Below are 14,171 nucleotides of genomic sequence, written 5' to 3'. Positions count from 1 at the left end.
AAAACCCCCCCAAAAAAAAAAAAAAAAAAAAAAAAAGAGGAAATGTAGAGGAATCCTAGGTCTTATCTCCATTTCTCACTTGCTTTTACTTTTGTGAAATACTTTGAGGTTTTGTGTAACCTAAGAACTGGACAAAAGGACAAAATCAACCTGCAGCATGGAAGATGTGGCTTTCATGTCCCAGGATCCTGCTACAGTCAGGACCTGCTACATCACCGCCCCTGCCTGACGCCACCACGTCTGGCCTCAGGAACAGCCAAGTTTACTCCCATCCAATCAAAACAAGAGAGGGGAAAAAAAACCTTTTCCTTCAAGCAGAACAAAGCGAGGGAGTTTTCAAAAAGTTCATTCTTAAATAATAGGACTTACAAGTACATAGGAATGGATGCATTTGTAGAACGCAGACTTGAGCCTAGACCCAAATGACAGAAGCGATGGCACAGGCCACGAGCTCCCCCACCACTGCCTGCAGTGGGCTGATGTGAAGGCTCCTAGATCTAAATAGTGACCATTTCGACTCCAAACCTGCTTCCCAGTGTGGCCATTGACCGGGCAGAGTGGGCTTCCTTCAAGATTCCTTACGGTGCCCCCAAGGTCCTTCTCGATTCCAGGAGTCCTGGATTGCCTTTGACCCAAGAGGCAGTGTTAGGCAGTAGAACAAACTGACCTGAAATCTACAAGCCTGCCTGCTACTGTTGACCTTACACACATGGCTGCATGCCCTTAGGGAAGTGGTCCTCTCTGGCCTGAAAGGCAAGTGAAGTCAAATGCCTTATAAGACTACTGTGAGGGTTAAATAATACAGATAAAGCACTTGCTGCTCAGTTAACATTAGTTCCTACTCTCTTGTTTAAAAAACTTTTAGTCCCTTTTCTAGAGATTTCTACACCCTAGAGATCCTGCAAAGTCTACTTCTTTCTTATCCGCTTAGCCTGTCTTCTTGCAGGAATCAATCCTGAATCAATCAGTCCTTCCCTCCTTCCCTCCTTCCTTCCTTCCTGCCTTCTTGCCTGCCTGCCTGCCTTCTTTCTATTTGCCAGAGGGTGAGGGCAATAGAAAAAGGCAGAGAGAGGGAGAAAGTGAGAAAGCACTCCCCCACCCCGAGTGTCACATCAGGATCCCTTCTCCTCCATTTCTCTCTCTTTTTGGGATTTTGGGTGCACACGTACACATGCCCAACATGTTTTTCAAGCTGCTGAGTCCAGGACTCAAACCATCTGGTCAGCCTTATGGGATCCAACTCACTTAACCACCAGGCCACAAGCTGGCTCTCAATTCTATCTTTCTAAAAGCAAAGAGAGACTTCTTAGACGTCTTCTTCCCCATTTAAAAATTCCAGGGACCAGCAGTTAGTGTAATGGCTATGTCACTGGACTCCCATATAGTTGCCCGCAGTTCGAATCCCAAACCCAGTGGCTTAAACTCACACCGGGTGCGTGTGCGTGTGTGCCCAATATCCTGAGAAGAGAATGGAGGAGAAGGAATTGTGGCATAGTCATCCCCCCTGGGGGTGATTTCTCGCTTTCTGTCTCTCTGTCTGTCTGGTGAGCGCACGCACCCTATAGCAAAAACCTCTCCAAAAAAAAAAAAAAAGAAAGGGTGAAAGCGGAAAAAAATAACTGAAGGCATCACACAACTGTTCTCAATTTCTTACACTACATGGGAACAATATGAAATACAGTCTCAAATTAATTCAGAGTCACAACTTCAATCAATAGTCCAAACCTTCTTGCCTAGCAAACTTTACCAACCACCAACCAAACTATAAAAGTGAGAGTGAGGAATCCCAATTTCTTTTCTGTTAGTTTTTGTTTTGTTTTGTTTTGTTTCTACTGGTGAGAGAGAGACAGACACAGAGAGGGAGAGATCACTCCCCACGAAGGATGTCCATACTGCACTCCCCTCTCCTCCCTCTTTCCTTCCCTTTGGGATTTTGGGCATTCACACACATGTGCCCAACATGCCTTTCAGGGGACTCTGACCACACCGTCGGCCATGTGGGATCCAGCCACCTTAGCCACTATGCTACTGGCTGGCCCTGAATCTCAATTTCTCTTCTGGGAGAAGAAAGTGGAAAAGGGCAAAAGGTAAAAACAATAAAATAAAATAAAATAAAATAAAATAAAATAAAATAAAACAAAACAAAATAAAATCTGTCTTGAGTAAACACAGAGTTGGAATAACTAGCCATTGGACAAGTGAGAGCTGGTTCAGATGCTCTGAATTACGTTCACTCAGCCTATAAGCAGTATCTGTACATATTTACATAGCGTCTCATAGAACTTTCTAGTAAGGAGACCTGGGTTTAATTGTGGCCTTCCATCCTACCAGACAGAGTAGCTTTAAAATATGCCCACAAATTCTTTGGTGTACTTTTCTTAAAAACAGTACAGTATGGGCCAGTCAGAGGGGATGGTGGTTGAGATGGCTAGATTGCACATGGTCAACTATGCAGTTTGAGTCCTGGCCCCAACAAACTGAAAAACACTCCAGGCATGAGTTCATGTGTGCCCAAAATCCCAATAGCAGAAATGGAGGAGAAGAGATTGCAGCATGACCATTCCCCCTGAAGCATGCTTTATCACTTTCTCTCTATCTCTGTCTGTCTCTGGCAAGAACAAGTGCCCTCTGCAAAAACTGAAAATAAACAGTGTAATTCCCCTCTCCTTGAACATGGATCAGACTTGCTAACTTATTTCTAATGCCTTGACTATGTGGCTACTGAAGCTAGATCACTGAAAGGATAAATCCCCCACCTGGTATATTCTCTCTCTCTCTTTAAGTTTCTTTCTTTCTCCCATGAGCAAGAGAGACAGAGAGAGAGAGAGAGACGGCACCCCCAATAGGGTCCCCAGGCTGCAGTCCACCCTTAGCTTCAGCCAGCCCTGGGTCAGGACACTAGCATGCTTAGTGTGTTCAAGACACAAACCTGAACCCTCCCATGTGGGTCAGCCTTGCAGAGTATTGCATTACCAGAATGCATCACTGTCTGGCCCCCTCTTTCTCTCCTTTGAATGGCCCACTCTGGGGGAAGCAGCTACTGTGTCCTGAGAAAACTCATAGATGGAAGAGCCCACATGAAGAAATGAGGCCTCTCACCAAAAGTCAACACCAAACTTCCCAGCCGTGGTAGTGAATCACCTTGGCAGGGAGATTCTCAATGCCAATCAAGTCTTCAGATGGCCCCAGCTGACAAGTGACACAGCCTCACAGAAGACTCTGGGCCAGAACAGCCCAACTAAGCAGCTCTTAAGGGCCTGACCTACAGTAACTGTCGGAGATACAATTAAATTAGTGTTATTTTAGGCTGCTAAATTTCAGAGTGATTTGTACACATCATTAGATAAACGATTCATCAGGTAAGTCCTTTGACTTCTCCCGTCAGTGAAAGGGAATCATAACCAGCATTATTTAAGGCCATAGTGAGGCTACTTGCTTTTTGCCTTTGCCTGCCTCACAGTTGAGGGTGAAAAAATTGAATTATTGTATCTTGTAATAATGAAGATATACAAAGAAGGTGTCAATCTCCTTAGGCCTCTAATCAATAAGCATTACTATCAGTGAAATGGGGGACATAATTCACAGGTTACCAATAACTTATTCAATATTATACCACACTGGCTCTTATAAGACCTCTGTGTGGTAGGAAAGGCCTGGCCACATGGTCCCGTAGCCATCTCCCCTGCAGGTATAGGCAAGGCTTCAGTACTCAGTACCACACCTGCTTGAACACGACACGGCGCCACCAGAAGACCTGGACTAGGATTCCAGTTCATCATTAACTACCTCACAGATTATGTCCTTTCAGGCCCATACGTCTCTAATCATGGCGCAATCTCTCCACTAGGGGGCAGAAGCAAACAAGGAAACCCCAGGCTCAAAGCTCTTGTTATCTGACCGGTTTACTTCCCTCAAATCTCTCTTCACTGATAAATTTCCTTCCTTGAGAAAAGTCCTTGAAAGAACGTTTCACTGCAGTGTCCCTTTCCATGCTGATATGCAGGGAGGGATAGAACAAATATTGTCCTGTGCCTAGGAGCTTCTTCCTTTATCTGGACTCCCTACTATGGGTTGTGGCTGGAGCCGCCCCATCTTACCACATTGCACAGTGCAGGTTGAAAGAAGAACCAGTCTTGGAACTGCAGGCTCTGAGGAAAAGCCCTGGCTCCTCCACCTCCTCCCACCAGGGTTTCAACCTTGACTGGTCTTGAAAGAGGAAGAGCTACACCCATAGAGGGACTAAGAAGGGAGCAGGAAATCCCTCCCTAACAGAACAGGAAAGGAAAGGCTAAAGCCATAAAAACACACAGACACAATTGCCAAGAAGGTCAAAAGAACATCAAATCTAGATGGGCCTCTGAGCAAAATGGAGCATCCCTTAAATGCCCCTGTGGCTAAATAGTCACCCTATAGACATGTCCTGGAGTTGTGATAAGCAGTTAGCTAGAAAGGAGCAGGCAGCCCTAAGGAGATAGCAGAAGCACATCGGTCACGACAGTCAGAACTTACCAGGAGTTGCAACCAGACCCTCCCTGAATGCCTCCCTCTCACCCAGCTCCTGGCATCAGGAAGGTTATCTTCCCTCCCACCATCCCAAATATACACAGAGAAACCCACCACCAGGATGGGACCCTAGGCCAACATTCTAATTCTCACGGAGGCATTAAACCAATTGAACAGTTCACCCATATATGGATCCTCATACCTTCTAAGTCCACATCAAGCATGTGGGATTAGGTCACTGAATTCACCTGTGAGAGATACGCAAGCACAGGAAAAAGCCCATGAACTCCAAACAAAGAAGCCAGATACTGGGGAAGATCTTCCCCTGCTAAACAATCATGACCAACTCTTAGAATAAATGGGACACCTAACCCCATACCCAGTACAGTTGTCCTTCTCCGGCAGCAGCCCACCTGCATGCCTTTCAAGTAAGAGGTATAAAGGTATAAGTGTTTTCTATTAAAAATCTTCATTTTCCTATCAAAATTTCTCTTTTCCTACTTTACAAATATTTGTAGTTTTTCATTTTGCATCTCAGAGTAGGGGTCTAATCTTAAGAGACCAGGACCTAAAGAACTAAGGATCTGAACGCAGCTCATCTCTCCCATCCCGTAACAGAGTCGCCATAGCTGGCACTTCCCATTTGTAACACATTTGTCTTCTACTAGATGGGGAGGTGGGATGGGAGGGATGGTTTATCCTGAGTTGGCAGCCTTCCTGGGCAGGAACATGCCTACAGCCCAGTCTAGTTTACAGGACCAAGGAGTGGTGACAGTGTTACAGCCTCCGTTTCGTCGTCTATAAAATGGGATCAATACTAATACCTAAAATCATGTTCCTCAAAAGGTGACAGAGGATCCAATGAGATTTCTCTGAAGACATTTTGCAAACTGAATATTCATTCAAATATAAGGTAATCGATTTTAAATAAATTAAAAGCAGCCATTTCAAACTACAAATCACCTGGGCTGCTTCTCTCTCATGGAATCTCCCTGGGGACCCAGAGGAAGGTCTCCGTACTCTAAACTAACATGGGCTCCGAGCAGGCGGACGTCATGTCCTCACATTGCAGTAGCTGACTGGCTTATCCTGTAAGCAAATTGAGGATGAAAAACTTGAGTGCTGATTTGGAAAATAAAACTCCGGTGAAATGCAGAAGTCCCACTTCTCCTTCTACCCACTCTGGAAACCCCAGTCTGGAAACCCCACTCCCACCCCAGCCCTAGCTCTGTACATTTTGACTGTTCTTTAAAAAAAAAAAAAAAAAAAAAAAGCTTTCTGACATGCTGGGGGCTTTCTTCTGGCCTGCAATTGGTACAGGGTCATCAGGGAAAGGCCTGGGTCAGCAAAGTACACGGGTTTAGGGACTAATGAGCCAAAACCCAGAAAACTAAACACAGTAAAATGTCACGACCTCATTAACTTAGAATTTGTTTTGGTCTAAATGAGGACACATTTATCTTGGCATGTTGATGAAAAGGGGTCCATGAAATAAATAAGAAGGAAAAGAGGAAGAGGAGATGCTTGACCAGTTGATTTACAATCACTAATTGAGTGCCCTTAATAAGTCCAGTTCCGATCATTACTATCGAGCACATGAGTGGAACTGAAGATAGCAGAGTATTCTTGGGGGAGAGGGGAATTCTGAAACCAGATATGTATGGGAAGTGCCAGATTAATCAGGCTAAATAGGTTTCTTTACAGGAAAACTTCACAAAGCCTTTCATAGGTCAACATGCACTGCAAATCTCTAAGAGGGGAAATAATTATGCAGTTTCTCGACTTTACTTGACCCTCAAACTCCTATTTTACCAAAGTCCCTGAGTATCTTACAGAAACACTGCCTGCCACAAGGAAGGCAGATAAGTAGACAATGTCGTTTCTGTCCTTCCAGGAGTTTATAATCTTCTTGGGGAAGCCGAGTTTAAAAGATTGCATTATACAATGGTTGGATTGTCGCAATGTGCAGTGGGATTTCAGGGTCAATAAGTGGTCAGAGAAGTGAATGTCATTGTGGCCCAAGATGCCTGGAGAGAGCATTATGGAAAAGGTAACATTTACACCAGGCCCAAAACCTCAGGGCAAAGGAAAGGCACCCCAGGTGGATGGACAATGGTGACCAAGGGCAGACACAGAAGGAGAGAGGAGGTGGGCTGTGGGGGTAGCCTCACATGAACTTTTCATTTGTTCTGCTAGGTAAACCCAGGAGGTTTCACTGGACAACCTGAGTACCCTAAAAATTATAAACTGCCTTTTAAATGTCTTCTTTATAACATAGAAATTCCTGTGGACAGCTGTTTTGTTTTGTTTTATTTTTGTTTGTTTGTTTTAAAGAGAGATTATTGCTATAGGGTATATATGTGCTCATAGAAGAGACAGGGACAGACAGAGGGACACATCGGTCACGACAGTCAGAACTTACCAGGAGTTGCAACCAGACCCTCCCTGAATGCCTCCCTCTCACCCAGCTCCTGGCATCAGGAAGGTTATCTTCCCTCCCACCATCCCAAATATACACAGAGAAACCCACCACCAGGATGGGACCCTAGGCCAACATTCTAATTCTCACGGAGGCATTAAACCAATTGAACAGTTCACCCATATATGGATCCTCATACCTTCTAAGTCCACATCAAGCATGTGGGATTAGGTCACTGAATTCACCTGTGAGAGATACGCAAGCACAGGAAAAAGCCCATGAACTCCAAACAAAGAAGCCAGATACTGGGGAAGATCTTCCCCTGCTAAACAATCATGACCAACTCTTAGAATAAATGGGACACCTAACCCCATACCCAGTACAGTTGTCCTTCTCCGGCAGCAGCCCACCTGCATGCCTTTCAAGTAAGAGGTATAAAGGTATAAGTGTTTTCTATTAAAAATCTTCATTTTCCTATCAAAATTTCTCTTTTCCTACTTTACAAATATTTGTAGTTTTTCATTTTGCATCTCAGAGTAGGGGTCTAATCTTAAGAGACCAGGACCTAAAGAACTAAGGATCTGAACGCAGCTCATCTCTCCCATCCCGTAACAGAGTCGCCATAGCTGGCACTTCCCATTTGTAACACATTTGTCTTCTACTAGATGGGGAGGTGGGATGGGAGGGATGGTTTATCCTGAGTTGGCAGCCTTCCTGGGCAGGAACATGCCTACAGCCCAGTCTAGTTTACAGGACCAAGGAGTGGTGACAGTGTTACAGCCTCCGTTTCGTCGTCTATAAAATGGGATCAATACTAATACCTAAAATCATGTTCCTCAAAAGGTGACAGAGGATCCAATGAGATTTCTCTGAAGACATTTTGCAAACTGAATATTCATTCAAATATAAGGTAATCGATTTTAAATAAATTAAAAGCAGCCATTTCAAACTACAAATCACCTGGGCTGCTTCTCTCTCATGGAATCTCCCTGGGGACCCAGAGGAAGGTCTCCGTACTCTAAACTAACATGGGCTCCGAGCAGGCGGACGTCATGTCCTCACATTGCAGTAGCTGACTGGCTTATCCTGTAAGCAAATTGAGGATGAAAAACTTGAGTGCTGATTTGGAAAATAAAACTCCGGTGAAATGCAGAAGTCCCACTTCTCCTTCTACCCACTCTGGAAACCCCAGTCTGGAAACCCCACTCCCACCCCAGCCCTAGCTCTGTACATTTTGACTGTTCTTTAAAAAAAAAAAAAAAAAAAAGCTTTCTGACATGCTGGGGGCTTTCTTCTGGCCTGCAATTGGTACAGGGTCATCAGGGAAAGGCCTGGGTCAGCAAAGTACACGGGTTTAGGGACTAATGAGCCAAAACCCAGAAAACTAAACACAGTAAAATGTCACGACCTCATTAACTTAGAATTTGTTTTGGTCTAAATGAGGACACATTTATCTTGGCATGTTGATGAAAAGGGGTCCATGAAATAAATAAGAAGGAAAAGAGGAAGAGGAGATGCTTGACCAGTTGATTTACAATCACTAATTGAGTGCCCTTAATAAGTCCAGTTCCGATCATTACTATCGAGCACATGAGTGGAACTGAAGATAGCAGAGTATTCTTGGGGGAGAGGGGAATTCTGAAACCAGATATGTATGGGAAGTGCCAGATTAATCAGGCTAAATAGGTTTCTTTACAGGAAAACTTCACAAAGCCTTTCATAGGTCAACATGCACTGCAAATCTCTAAGAGGGGAAATAATTATGCAGTTTCTCGACTTTACTTGACCCTCAAACTCCTATTTTACCAAAGTCCCTGAGTATCTTACAGAAACACTGCCTGCCACAAGGAAGGCAGATAAGTAGACAATGTCGTTTCTGTCCTTCCAGGAGTTTATAATCTTCTTGGGGAAGCCGAGTTTAAAAGATTGCATTATACAATGGTTGGATTGTCGCAATGTGCAGTGGGATTTCAGGGTCAATAAGTGGTCAGAGAAGTGAATGTCATTGTGGCCCAAGATGCCTGGAGAGAGCATTATGGAAAAGGTAACATTTACACCAGGCCCAAAACCTCAGGGCAAAGGAAAGGCACCCCAGGTGGATGGACAATGGTGACCAAGGGCAGACACAGAAGGAGAGAGGAGGTGGGCTGTGGGGGTAGCCTCACATGAACTTTTCATTTGTTCTGCTAGGTAAACCCAGGAGGTTTCACTGGACAACCTGAGTACCCTAAAAATTATAAACTGCCTTTTAAATGTCTTCTTTATAACATAGAAATTCCTGTGGACAGCTGTTTTGTTTTGTTTTATTTTTGTTTGTTTGTTTTAAAGAGAGATTATTGCTATAGGGTATATATGTGCTCATAGAAGAGACAGGGACAGACAGAGGGACAGAAAGCAAGAAATCACCCCCCAGGGGGGATGGCCATGCCACAATCCCTTCTCCTCCATTCTCCTCTCAGAATTTTGGGCACGCACGCACATGCACCTGGCATGAATTTTAAGCCTCTGGGTCTGGGACTTGAACCACGGTCAACTACATGGGAGTCCTGCAATGTAACCATTACACTACCTGTGGACAGCTTTTATTAGAAGAAAATAATTATAGCCAGTAGGCAGCCTATGGTTAGGGCACTGGACTCCCACATGGCTGACCATGGTTCACATTCTGGACCTGGCAACTTGAAACTCACAATGGGCACATGTGTGTGTGCATGTGCATGTGTGTGTGCCCAAAATTTTGAGAGTAGAATGGAGGAGATGGGACTACAGCATGGCCATCCCCCCGGGGGAGCAATTTCTCACTTTCTCTCTCTCTTTCTGGGAGCACAAACACCGTATAGCAAAACCTCTCAAAAAGAAGAAAATAATATCAATAATAAGCCCGTTGATTACATGTCAAGAGAGGTTTCTGGAATACCTCAGGCAGCAGAAAAGTCCTGGGTTCTCCCATGTATCTACAATCACCTATCCACAACTCTACTGGCCCCCAAACTCTGAAAACCTTGAGCTCTTTTCCACTCATTTTGTGGCAAACCTTTCCCGAGCCGATGAAATCCATTTCACTTAGTGTGAATATCCATGTATTTTGCTACAGAAATATTAACGTTTTGATTATGGGGTATGTTAAGGTTTGGATGCCTCCTCCCCCAATTCATGTATTAAGATTTGGCTGCAACAGGATTATGAGGGTGAAAACTGGCCAGCAGCAATGGTGCAGTGGTAACTCAATGTACCATGATGCTGAGGTCACATTAGAAGGTCCTGGGTTTGAGTCCCGCAGTCTCCCTATACAAAACAGGCACAAATGCCCATGATCCAGGCTGAGGGCTAGAATTACAGTACAAGGACTCTGTTGGGGACATCTGTTTCTCTCTCTCTTCCTCTTTCATGGAGGAAAGAAATAAAGCCTCAATGGGGCTGGCAGGTGGTGTGGTGGCTAGAGGGGCTGGATTTCCACATGGCCAACTATGGTGCGAGTTCCGGACCTGGTGGCTTGCTTTCTCACTTTCCCTTTCTCTCTCTCTCTCTCCAGTCAAATTAAAAATAATAATAATAATAACACATGGAATTAAGTAAATAAATAATTCTCTATTTTTTGGAGAAGTTTTTTGTTTGTTTGTTTGTTGTTTTTTTTTTTTTTTTTGCTATAGGTCACGTGCGCTCACCAGAAAGATAGAGAGAGACAGAGAGACAGAAAACAAAAAGTCACCCCCCAGAGGGGATGGCCACGCTGCAATCCCTTTTCCTTCACTCTCCTCTCAGGATCTTGGGCACACACACCGGGCACGAGTTTAAGCCACTGGGTCTGGGATTCAAACTGTGGTCGACTACATGGGAGTCCAGCAATATAGCCATTACGCCAACTGCTGGTCTCAAATAAATAATTATTTTTAAAAAAAAAAAGGAAAAGAAAAGAAAAAGAAAACCTTAAGGGGAAAAATATAAAAAAGCCTGAAAAAAAAGACAGTTGGAGCCAGCAGGTGGCCAGAAGATTAAGGCAGCTGACCCACATAGCTGACTGCCAATTTGAGTCCGAGACTCAATAGCTTGAAAAACACACCAGGCACATGTGTGTATGCCCAAATCTCAAGAGGAGAATGAAGGAGAAGGGACTGTAGTGTGGTCATCCCTTCAGGGGATGTTTCTCACTTTCTCTGTCTCTTTCCAGTGAGCACATATGTCCAATAGCAAAACTAACAATAATAATAGTAATAAAATGGTGAAAATTTAATCTGGGAGCCAGCAGGTGGTATGATGGTTAAGGTGGCTGGATCCCATATGGTCAGCTTTACAGTTTGAGTCCTGAACCCAGCAGTTTGAACATCTTTACATGTGTGTCTGAAACCCCGGAAGGAGAATGGAGACGGGACTGCAGCGTGGCTATCACCCCTTGTGGATGATTTCTCACTTTCTCTCTCTCTCTGGCAAGTGCATGCACCCTATGGCAAAATCTAAAAACAAACGAACAAACAAATTTAATCTGACTGTGGTGTTGGAAGGTAGGGCCTTGGGGGAGGTAAGGACTAAGGTCATCAGGTCAGGGCCCCCACAGTGGACTCCTGTGGCTTTATAAGAAAAGGGAGTGAGACCAGGACACAGACACACGTGCTCCTGACATCCACCATGTTGTGATGTGGCCAGAAGACTCCCACCTAATACGGCCCTGGGACCTTGGACGTCCAAAACAAAGCTGAGTAAACCTCTAAGTCCATAGAGCACCAACTCAGGTATTTTCTATTACTTGCAACAGAACGAACTAGACCTGGGCGGTATCCTAGACCCCAATAAAGTGTGTTATAAATGACAGCATATGCAGCATGACATCTTTCTAAACTCTTAAAACTTCTAAGTTCTGGGGACCAAGAGATGGCATTAGCAGTTATGCCACTGGACCCCCACATGGCTGACAGTGGTTTGAGTCCCAGACCCAGTAGCTTGAAACTCATGCCACGCATGTGTGTGTGTGTGCGTGTCCAAGATCCCAGGAGGAGAATGGAGGAAAAGAGATTGTGGTATGGTCATCCCCTCTGGGGGAGGGTGATTTCTCACTTTCCTTTTCACTGTCTCTGCCTCTCTCTCTCTCTCTCTCTCTCTGGCAAGCACGTGTGCCTGAAGGCAAAAGCCTTTTAAAAAAAAAAACAAACTTCTAAATTCTGAATTACAAAGGCTCCTAGTCAGACTGTGGATCTGTAATTTTTATATACACACACTAGATTTATGTTAGCTATGAAATAAGGGTTTGCTGTGGAACACAGCCTCGGAGTAACTTGGATTGAAAAGGAAATTTCATTAATGATGCTAGGTGTTCAGTTGAATGACTGACTGCTTAGTCTTAGAGGATATGAGTATCCAGGAAAAAAGTGCCTCATCACAGACTCATGCTCCGTTGCTGAAGGAGGAAGACGTCCTTAATAATACATGACTCCCACAAGAGCGAGAAGGGGAAATTCCACTTCCTTGCCTCTCAAGCTGGCCAGAAAAGCATGTGACTGCTGCTCCATTTGAAATGATGTCACTATATCGCTTACCACTTGTCTTCACAGCTCATAATCAGAGCCCACAGTGCATGTTCTAGTCCCCCAGGCTGGGATTTTCCTACAAATGTTATTACAAGCAAATGCTACTAATTCAGGTTGCTGCCCATTTTATTAAAAGGAAGGGAGGCAGCCTGTGGCCTGGTGGTTACAAAGCCTGGATCCCACATGACTGAGCAAGTGGTTTGAATCCCAGACCTAGCAGCTTGAAACATGTCAATTGCATGTGTGTACATGCCCAAAATCCTGAAAGGAGAAATGGAAGGAGAAGGAACTGGTGTGACCACATTCCGTGGGGGAAAGGGGGATCATGTTCTTATTTTCTAACTTTCTGTCTGTCTCTGTCAAGCACACACACAATTTTTTAAAAAGAAAGATAAGAGGGGAAAGGAAGACAAGTAAGCCCAAGGAGCAGCCAAGCTCAAGGCAGCATTGCCCACAGAGGGTTTCTACTTGTTAATCCTGGCTTTCTTTTTTCTTTTTTTGGAGAGGTTTTTTTGTTATAGTGCACATGCGCTCGCCAGAAAGAAAGAGACAGAGATACAGAAAATGAGAAATCACCCCCCAGGGGGATGGCCAGGCCGCAATCCCTTTTCCTCCATTTTCCTCTCGGGATCTTGGGCACGCACGCACACACACCCGGCATGAGTTTAAGCCACCGGCTCCGGGACTCAAACTGCGGTCGACTACATGGGAGTCCAGCGACATAGCCATTACGCTAACTGCTGGTCCCAATCCTGCCTTTCATAGTTCCTGTTGCCCCATTAAGAAAGGAAGTTAAGGGGCTGGCAGGTGGTGTGGAGGTTAAGGGCACTGGACTCCCACATGGCCGACCATAGTTTGAGTCCTGGACTTGATGGCTTACTTTCTCACTTTCTTTCTCTCTCTCTTCCCTCTCTCTCTCTCTCTCTCTCTCTCTCTCGTTCTGTCCCTCTCTGGCCAAATTTAAATAAATAAATAAGTAAAGTTAAATAAAATAGTTCTTTAAAAGAAAAATAAGGAAGAAAGTTTAGGGACCAGCAGATGGCATGGCAGTTGAAGGCACTGGACTCTCACATGACCAACTGTAGTTCAAGTCCAGGATTTGGTGGTTTGCTTTCTCGCTTTCCCTCTCTCTCTGATCAAACTGAAAAATAATAATAATAACAATAATAAAGTTAAATAAAATAATTCTTAAAAAAAAAAAAAGGAAGGAAGTTTACTTACGTAAGAGTTTCTCTTATTTTCATTGCCAGAGGGTGCATGTGCTTTGCAGAGACAGACAGAGTTACCCCTGCCCCCATGAGGCATTTTTATGTCCCAATCCCTTGTCCTCCATCTCTCATTCCATCAGGTTTCAGGGAGCACACATGCATGCATCCGGCATATTTCCTAAGCTGAGACTTGCACTGTGATCCAGATCCCTATAGGCAGGGCCCAATCACTGCACTATAGGGTTGGCCCAACTCATGCAAGATTTATAAGAGAAATTTGCAGTGTTTGCTAGAAAAATCTAAGTCTGAGCCTGGTTTAAAAGGACACACAAAAAAATTTTTAAAGCAGGGTGAAAAAAAAGGAGGGTGAGGGGGTAAAATACCTCCTCTTGGGCCAGCCAGTACTGTAGTGCTTAAAGTAGCTAGATCCCACATGGTCGACTGCCTGGTTTGGGTCCTGGACCCAGGGCTTGAGGGACATGCTGTGCGTCAGTGCCCAGAATTCTAGGAGGAGAAATGAGG

The 14,171-nt window shown here is 44.5% G+C and overlaps 1 protein-coding gene across 7 annotated transcripts in view; it reads right to left on the bottom strand.

Moving 5' to 3' along the window:
* Positions 1–14,171, bottom strand: part of CFLAR (CASP8 and FADD like apoptosis regulator) — a 62,859-nt gene that overhangs the window by 4,928 nt on the left and 43,760 nt on the right. The gene's annotated exons all lie outside the window — the stretch shown is intronic.

The sequence above is a fragment of the Tupaia chinensis genome, unplaced genomic scaffold (genome assembly GCF_000334495.1).
Source record: "Tupaia chinensis unplaced genomic scaffold, TupChi_1.0 Scaffold000361_2, whole genome shotgun sequence".
NCBI lineage: Eukaryota > Metazoa > Chordata > Mammalia > Scandentia > Tupaiidae > Tupaia > Tupaia belangeri.
This window is presented reverse-complemented; position numbering and strand designations above follow the sequence as displayed.